At 39.5% G+C, this 8992-nt stretch overlaps 1 protein-coding gene across 3 annotated transcripts in view; it reads right to left on the bottom strand.

Moving 5' to 3' along the window:
• The window catches only part of LOC115239720 (retinal guanylyl cyclase 2), a 41893-nt gene extending 33403 nt beyond the window's left edge, over nt 1-8490 (bottom strand). For 2 of the 3 annotated variants that reach the window (XM_029814402.1, XM_029814404.1), the window contains exon 1: nt 7898-8490. The gene's annotated coding sequence lies outside the window, so the exon portion shown is untranslated. Of the gene's footprint in view, nt 1-7256; nt 7495-7897 lie in introns of all 3 variants that reach the window. The other variant, XM_029814403.1, reaches the window with a different exon arrangement.
• Nucleotides 8491-8992: the final 502 nt, after the last annotated feature.

Below are 8992 nucleotides of genomic sequence, written 5' to 3'. Positions count from 1 at the left end.
GGAAAGAGTATCGATCCTTTTGACGTCGAAATGGCGAATTTAGCTTAGAACTTGGTTAAGGAAGCGGGAGCCAATGTCCTGGAAGATGGTCTCGCGAAGGACACAAAATCTCTCTCCTTCGGCGTAATCCTCATTTAATTGCCGTCTATCCCGCCAATGTACGGCTATCCGCCAATCGTTTGTGTCTGAGATCAATAGCGATTTACGGAACGATGTCACGGGAAGATAATTTTGACGTAACAATGCAGAAATGTCAGGTGGCAGAGGTGGGCTTCGCGTGGGTGATGGCGAGTTTGTAAGACGGTGTTATGGAAGTTGGAAGGATCGTTCAGCGCTCAGCTTTTCAGCGCTTGTTCTTTGATGTTCGATATTATAAGGCTTTCCCGTAGATCTTGAGAAATGGTAGAAGATTTAATGTAAAATATGCGACGCGAGCAAAAATGAAAAAAATGCTCTCAGCCAAAAATGATTTCGTTTTTCTCTTTTCTGGAATTATATCTTCCATTTTTCTAAATTATATCTTATTTGTGAACAAAAAAAAAACAACAATCTTAAATATTTGACAAATATTTCCGCAGAAGATAAAATTGCTATTTTTTGCTACCTCATAGAGGAAGCTTTGTTTTCATGACAAAATTTTTTTTCCAGTTTTCTACGCCAATGTGTTTAGAATGTTTTAAAACGTCGAAAAATCATATGTATGTACGGAATGTACGTTATACAATCTTTAACTTCCGCAAATTTTTAAATATCGGGTTAAATTTTTTTACATAAATAAAGTATCATTAAAAGATGGTTGGTATTGAATTTGGTGAGGATCGGTGAAAGGGTCTTTTATAAAATTTTTTTAGAAATGTACACGCTGTAACTGTCGCAAATTTTGTAATATTTTCCTCTATGAGAAAACCAAAATTGAAAAACTCGTTTGCTTTAAGCTTTGTGAGTGAAATAAAATGATGAGAAAACAATGTGCAAGTTTCTAAATTGCACAATTTTTATTTATTTATATATTGGTATTCTTTGATGGAAAAATAATTTTATTTGATGAATGTGTTACGGTAAACATATACAACAACAATTATTACATGTATTTTTTTTTTTGGTATGTGTACACGAAATTGTGTAAAAACGTAAACAATAGTATCAAAGATCTGCATAATATTTGTTATTTACGAGATATTAAATTTCCAAAATATAATGTACGGCTACAACACACGCGCATACAATAGTCAATACAAAAGAGCGCTTTAAAATTATCGACAACGCGGAATGCGTCTGGATGATTATTGATTTTGCCGCGTTATTGTGACCAGTTATTCAACCGGTGCAAGTCAATCATTTTATATAACGTAACCAACGGCAGAGAGCGTTCCAGATGTACAAAGCAGCAACCAGTGCAATGAATAAGTTCTGCGAAATTGAAATATGCACTAGGAAAAAAGACTGAATAAAAATGTCTATTATACAACACAAAATGATTCGCGATAAAAAATCGAATGCTTAAGAAATGGCTGCATAATGGGAATTGATATTTTCATCCTTGTCAACTGCAGTCGGAATGTATAATCATTAATGAAGCTATTCAAGATTAATTAATCTATTCCCCTGTAAATTTCCGCCATTTATATTTTCATATCGCAATATTACACGCGATTATCAGATTCTTATCAAATAATTAAAATCGATTTTTAAATGCCATTTAAAAAAAATAATTTCGAAGTTTATAACATTTAATATGTCAATAGCCATGCTGTTAAATGTAAGTTATGGGTTTTGCAAGAGTTTATCAACAGTGTTACAATTTCGCTCGCCTAATGTGCTAGACTGATATCCAATCGTTCGTGTGTTAACTACTCGCGTGTCGGAAGTAAAAGTAGCGCCATTTGTTTCAATTTACGGAACGTAACAACCTATTAGTGGTATCATTTGGCTTACTCACGAAAGACACGCGTCAAAACTATCGAGAGAATCCGCTCGGCTGTCGACTGCTCGGAAAATATTGGCTCCCTAAGGGAAACTGCAACGGTGCAATAAGAACGGATGGACATTGTATTTCTTACTGAGTAGGGTATATGCCCAACGGAGAGGAATGCGCGCAGCGGAAAAACCATTGCAAACCACAATGCAAACATGGTCTTCCATAGCGCCGCTCGTAAATCATTTATTAAGCAGACGCAGCCCGTCCAGACGTGCATGTTTGAGAAGATCGTTTATTCGAGAGGAAGTCATTTTTATTATCGTCGAATCGTGCTTTTGCATATATGGTATAGCGATCAATAGATGAAATACGGCCTGAAAAATCTAAGATCCCACATTGAGAATATAGAAATTGGAGGAAACGTTGAAGGCTTTGAAACGAAAAAAGTCTTACGTTATGCTTATCTCGCAAAAAAAAAACACTTTTTTTTGTCTGTTAAAATTATTCACTACAAAATATTCCGGTGAAAAAGAGTATAGTGCTCTCAAAATTAACTCTGTACAGCTGATATTTTTTAATTCGGTATTGTGCGTGGGACTAAGAGATTTCCATTTCTTTTTCTGCACGAAACAGGATGAATTTTTCATTAGCCCAGACATTCTGACGGGAACACTACATATTACCTGCTTTGCAATTTCAGTACGGCATGAAATTGTGTTGGCATTTACTTTTAATTAAAAGCTTCGTCTCTATTTAGCTGTATTTGTTAAGCAATTCCTTCCGGTAATGGAACCTGATAATCATTACATGTATATACAGAAAAACCAATTAACTGACATTAAATTATAAAAAACTTGTGTTTTCCCCCCAGTATTACAATCAAAATCTCTTTGATCAAGATAATGAAGAATATTAAATTATTTCTATTAAACTGTGATTCTGCTTTTCTTTCTTTGTCACAAAATTAAATATAAATTAACTACAATTTATTTAGATTAGAAATTCAATTAATTGTGTTGCATTAAGTATCAAAATCTTTAATTTATTTTGTTAGCTTTGTGGACAAAATTATCTCGAGATTGATATTGGAACTGATAGTAAAATATAATTATATCTACCGAATTAATAGACAAAATATTTTTCCGATTCTAATAAAATATATTAAATTTGGATTCAACTTCTCTTCAACGATGCCTTGATGGAAGATAATCGCTTGCCAAAAGTTTTCAGTTTACAACAAACTTTGATGATAAAGTTTTAAACTATTGTTAAATCAAATAAAGTTAACCAAAAACACAGTACCGTTATTTACATTCTCGAAGCTTTGTTCGCCAAATTATTTAATTTTCATTACTAAATAACTGCTTCATTTTGCTCTGTCCTTTTCATTCTCTGTTTTGTGGTCGAAAGAACACATCCAGATGTAAAGTTTCAGGTCGCGACATATAGACATCCTTCCACATACCCGGTCATGCAATGACCTCATCACCATATCATCGTGTCTCCAGCTCACGAAATTGCTCCGCGAAATGTGGGAACAGCTTTGCCGGATTCCCCAAATATTTGCAGGCACAAACCAGATCGCTTAACTTAAGACGGAGCGACGGAAGTTGGGGGTAACAGTTGCAGCAGCTAGCAACTACAGTATCTCATTCTGGCAGTGTGGCCTAGTTGGAGGAGCGAATAAGATGATAAAGTCGATTGACTGCGAGGTGAGTTTTCCATTTCGGCAGATATTGTTTCTCGTTTGCGATACATATGCCAGCCATTCATAGAATGCACGCGAAATTGACTTTGCTCCACCCGGAAATGATTAGTTTTCGATCGAACGTAGCGCGTAGCATTTCGGATGAAAATATTTAGTCACCGAAAATAACTGACCACAGCCCGGACAGCGGTCTAGGTAGGTTCAGCCTGTATCCAATCTGGATCGGCTTAGGGACAAACTTTTCAACAGGGCCTGGAGAACAGTTTGGAGACCCCTCATCTCAAGCCGAAGAGACAGCCTGATACATAGTAATCCCGGTGATATTTAACTGGTCAAAATCGATATAAATGATCCACAGAGAAAAAACGATTTTATCCACTGTTTATAACAAGAAAAAATACGGATTCTCGCTATCATTAATCACTGTCGACATTATAATCCGCGACACACAGTTTTTTTAACTGTACGTACTTATTATCGAGTGGCACGAACTAATGGAAATATAATAGCTATAAAATGATAGCTGTACAAATAAAAGTATAATATCAATAAAACAACAAGCTTTATTATTTTTGATAGAATCTCAATATCGATAAAATAACATAGAGTCTGCACGCGCGTGAGCGATATAGGTGTGTCATCACGTATTGTATATATAGTTATAAAAAATAAACTTTTAAATGCCTCATATATAGAGGTATCTAACAAAAAAGTTATATATTGACGAATTTCTTTCCTTTCTCCCCTCCGCGAGAACTTTCGTATTTTATTCCGTCGCGTTTCCCGCGTTCGCTCCGAGGGGCTGTGAAAACAACCCTTAAATCCGCAAAGGAATATATATATATAAAAAAAAAATGCGGATATTTGACTTGAAGCCGCACTATTTTCAGTTTGTGAAAACGAGCGGAGAGCCAAAGTGTTCTCTCCTTGTTAGTCGTGACGACGTAAGTCGCCACGCTATAAACATTTCCTGGCATGTCGGGGATATGTACGATTGACGCTAAAAATACTCGACAACCAGAGGCTCTTCCAATATTTCCTCGTCATGGATAATTGCCGGCTCATTATATAAAATGCCGCCCCATATTTTCCGATATTCGTAACGAAAATATGGCGTGTTTCCTCCCTTCCCCTCGCCGTTTTCACCGTTTATCATCGTCTGCACGAGAGTCTGCGACGAGACGACGACGGGGACGAGAGAGAGATGCGCTTTATTTAAAGATTTTATTAATCGATACACAAAGTGCCTTTAAACACAGAAATTAACTCCCCGGTGACATCTAGGCGATTTGAGATTCGTCGATCATGTTACTCGCGTATGAAAACAGGAGCGCGTTATCCCGTTGCTGAAATGATAATGGAAATGTTATTTTTCAATCAACGTGCTCAGATAAAATACGCAAATGTCTCGCGTATTAAATAGTTACCCGTGTATTGCTTAATTGTACGTTTTACAGCGGAATAATTCCACCCTTACGGATCGCGTGCCACTGTTTAACAAGTCAGATTCATCACAGATTCATTCTCATCTAATTGTTGAAATTGTTTATTTACGACAATTCTCATTATAATCTAGATTTAATACGGTTGGGAGAATTGCACCGTGAAACTTGAGCATTTTTCGCGTCAGTGTTTAGTTAAAATCCGTAAATAAATTTACATCGGACGATGTGCGAGAGCTACGAAATTTTTCACATATGACCTTTTTTGCGTTTCAAAATATTTTACAGACTTGAAATCATGTTTGCGTACATTCTACGAACGCGAGTTTTAAAAATGTAATTTTATTAAATATTCCGCTCGCAAAATGTACGCGTTAAAACAGTTGTTTATTGAAAGTGATTAAACATTCTCGATATCATTTTACTCGTCGAGAGATTTTTAATATCGATAGTTAAACAAAAAAGCACGCGTTATACGCGAGCAACTGAAAATAAAGTTGCCAACTTAATCATCAAATCGCGCGCTCGTGGAAGACGCGTCGCAAAATTTATGTTCTTGAATATTCTCGCGAAAATCTATATATCGTCGCTTTAGTAATAGAGTTACAAATAAGTGCGGGAGCACATTTCCCCGCCATCGCTGGCGGGGCACTTTCATTTTGTATTCCGTGCAGGGGACGATAATGGTGGATCAACGCGGCTTCCTAAACGTATCTTAATAAAGGATACAATCGAAACTCGGAGATCGACCTTGAACGAACGTTATATTCAATATCACCAAGTACGAAAAGAAAAAGAGAAAGTTCCCTTTATCCGGATCTATATTATGCACTGGCGCGATTTTTCTCGCACGTTTTACTTACTTTATCGTCGATTTTACACGGTATTAAATGGACCGTTTATAAATTGAAGCTAAATATTGTTAGGCCACGCTACCCTCATTAATGACAAAAGTTCGGTGAGATTTACGTCCCTTCTCAAGTCGTGAGTTTCTTTCGCAAATCTTAGCAAAGATGCCACGTGCGATTTTGGCTCCGGGTGTATCTCGGACTTTATCTACTGAAACTTTTAGAAGTATAAAAGGACTTTTTTCCGGGCAAACGTTCGCGTGAACTTTCATCGTCGTTCTAGTACGAGTGCAATAGGAAATAAAAAAAAAAAAAAAATTCAGCAATCTCTTCGTGAACAAAGCGCAAATATGTACATTGCTATTGTCATCGTTATATCGCTTACGATCTCTTGGACAGGGAGATGGGAGGAAATATTTTCAGGACAGAATTTCCCCTCTTTCTGTTTTCGCGCCTCTTTTATTCTTTTTTTTTTATGTAAGCGTATGACGCTCCTTCCGGTAATCTCGGATAACAGACTAGCGAGATACGAACTCTAATTCGATGCCGCTCATCTCGTTTCATAAAGCATGCAGCCTTTTCGTGTGCCATGCAAGAATTTTATTTTTTTTCCCTCTCTCATTATACAGCGCGTTTTTAAGAGCGGCCCTCTTTTGTAAATGCATTTTGTTCCGCGCCAGCAGAATGCAGGCGTTTCACCCAGCGTCAGTGCACCCGGCGGTCGACAATTCAATTCGTATTTGAAACAAGAGCGCGGAGTTATCCTAGCCCGGCGCTAGGATAAACGGGCTGCGATTAAGAAATATCTCGTAAACTAGTGGGTGTCGCTGTGTGCATTCATGTACGAGATATTCCTTTGAATTTGCGCTTCGCGCAATTCTGCTGTAATTTGCGGAGAAATTAAATTACGTTTATATCAGAGTCGAAGGAGAATAAGGAAAGAAAACGGAGTTAAAGCGGAAGTAATTGCGAGAATTTTCTATGCGAATTAGTAATCTGCGCATTTAAATAATAGAAATTGAATTGTGAATTTTGTTCTTTTGAGATGACGAATTAAAAGATAAATTAAACTTAATTTAATTGAAAAGAAGAGAACAAAAGATACTCGAAAGATCCTTACGAATAGAGTAGTCTCGGTATAGTGTTGTGTCGCATAGTTTATATATTGATAATTAATTATTTAATTATATATCAATTATATAAATATATATAAGTAATTAATTATATATTATAAGAAATTGATTAAGAAATAATTTTTAGATTCTCCAAAGTAGACCGATGAAGACTGCTAGTATGTTTAACGAGTGGCCAGAGATTCTCCGTCGCGATTATTCGCAAACCTTCCCGATCATGTTCCCGATCATGTTTCTTGTTTTGGTATCCAAAACCACATCGCTTAGCTGCTTAATTAATAGGTCGGGAGATGGTCAAAGATGGTCGATATGCGAAGTGCGTGGGATATGCCCGCTCGCAGAAACGTCCCGCCATTTACCGTACTACGTACGGAGGAGGCCGCGCATATTCTACGGCGTGCGGCATATTATCCGCACATTCCATCGTTCCCTCGTTCCATCGTTCCTGGAAAATGTTAATTCTCCACGAATAAGCCCGAACGGGCATTTCTCATTCATGCAATTAAACAAATTGCTCTTTTAACGCCGCGCGTTTCGATTAAAAAATTAAACTTCTCCTCCCCGCGACTCTCGCATTCACCGGAGAAACAATGTATCAATCTTTGGATTAATTCCAAAGAGGATCGGCGACAAGAATATGGATCGAGAACATATTTTTGTCTGCTGCCAAAATTGCTCACCGCTATAATATAAAAAAATTCCACGTGCGAGTAACTTATATTTGTCATCTCGGGGGAATTCGACTTACATAAAAGGTATCACCTCATAAATATTCGCTGTTTGACCACGAGGAGGGAGAAGCAGCTTCAAGTAACACGCGATCAACGTGCGTGGTTAAGTATACTCACGAGACAATCGCCGACGATGGCATTTAAGCCGCGTCTTCTCCCGATACCATCGTACCCTCCGGCACGAGGACCAAACTAGAAGAGGTGGCACTGTCCCCTCGCCCGGGAATTCAAAGGCTCGTTCACCAGACAAAGCGAAGCCTCTCAAAAGTGATACACATGGTTCAAGTCATCGTCCCGCACCGGTCCGACAATAATAACAAGCGACTTAGTCTCGATCGGGCGAACAAAAAGGAAGAATCGGAGACCTCTCGATCGCAATTTCGTAATCTTACGATTCCTCTCGCGGATTGCAGGATTGCTCGAATACAGACGGCTCTTTCAATCCCGCGTAGCGCACATGTCCCGCGTTGCGTTCCCGCCGCGTGTCGTAGGCAACCCCCGGGCAATGTCGTTTTCGTCCCCCCTCGCTGACAACTCTCACCGGTCAACCCTCGGACGCGAGGGTCTCCCTCGTAGGCTGCACGCCGACGATAATGGAGAACGGCGACGATGACAGAACACGCGCGTATATTGGGACGTGTACCGAACGCTCCGGCGCTCGGTATCGAACTGACTGCGAAAGCTCTCTGCGAGCAGCAAGCAGCAGAGCTCTGGCCAGCTCACTCCTACTCTCGACGAGACGCGCGACGCCGGCGACGAAGAGATGAGAGCGGCGGCGGGCGAGAGCGCGAGTCCGTCCCGGGGAAGCCGAAAGCACCAGCGCGCGCGCCAGCAGCACCAGAGGGTAGGCCAGATCATCCCTGCCTACCTACTCCCTTGCGCCTAGAGAGAAAGTGGGGAGGAGAAGTGAGAGAGTGAGAGAGAGAGAGAGAGGAGAGAGGGGTTCCTCATCGCCACAGACTTTTCCCCTGGCCTCGTCGTCCTACATCCGAATTGTCCCTCTCCCTCTCCTCCATTTCGCGGATTGGAATTGAAAGAAACCGGACTGCGGTTTGATTGGCTACCATCGAAATGGAACACGCATCTCGTGCGGTCAACGTGCGTCTCGTCGAAACGAGATTGTCGTCAAGTGTGGACCCTTATACGACAGCGCTTTTAGTTCTTCAATTGTAGTCGAGTCCTTATGAAACCCACGAGACGAGCAAAAATTTT

This window comes from Formica exsecta, unplaced genomic scaffold (assembly GCF_003651465.1).
Source record: "Formica exsecta isolate Colony F162 unplaced genomic scaffold, ASM365146v1 scaffold393, whole genome shotgun sequence".
NCBI lineage: Eukaryota > Metazoa > Arthropoda > Insecta > Hymenoptera > Formicidae > Formica > Formica exsecta.
Note: the sequence above shows the minus strand (reverse complement) of the source record. Positions and strands in the feature narration are given on the sequence as shown.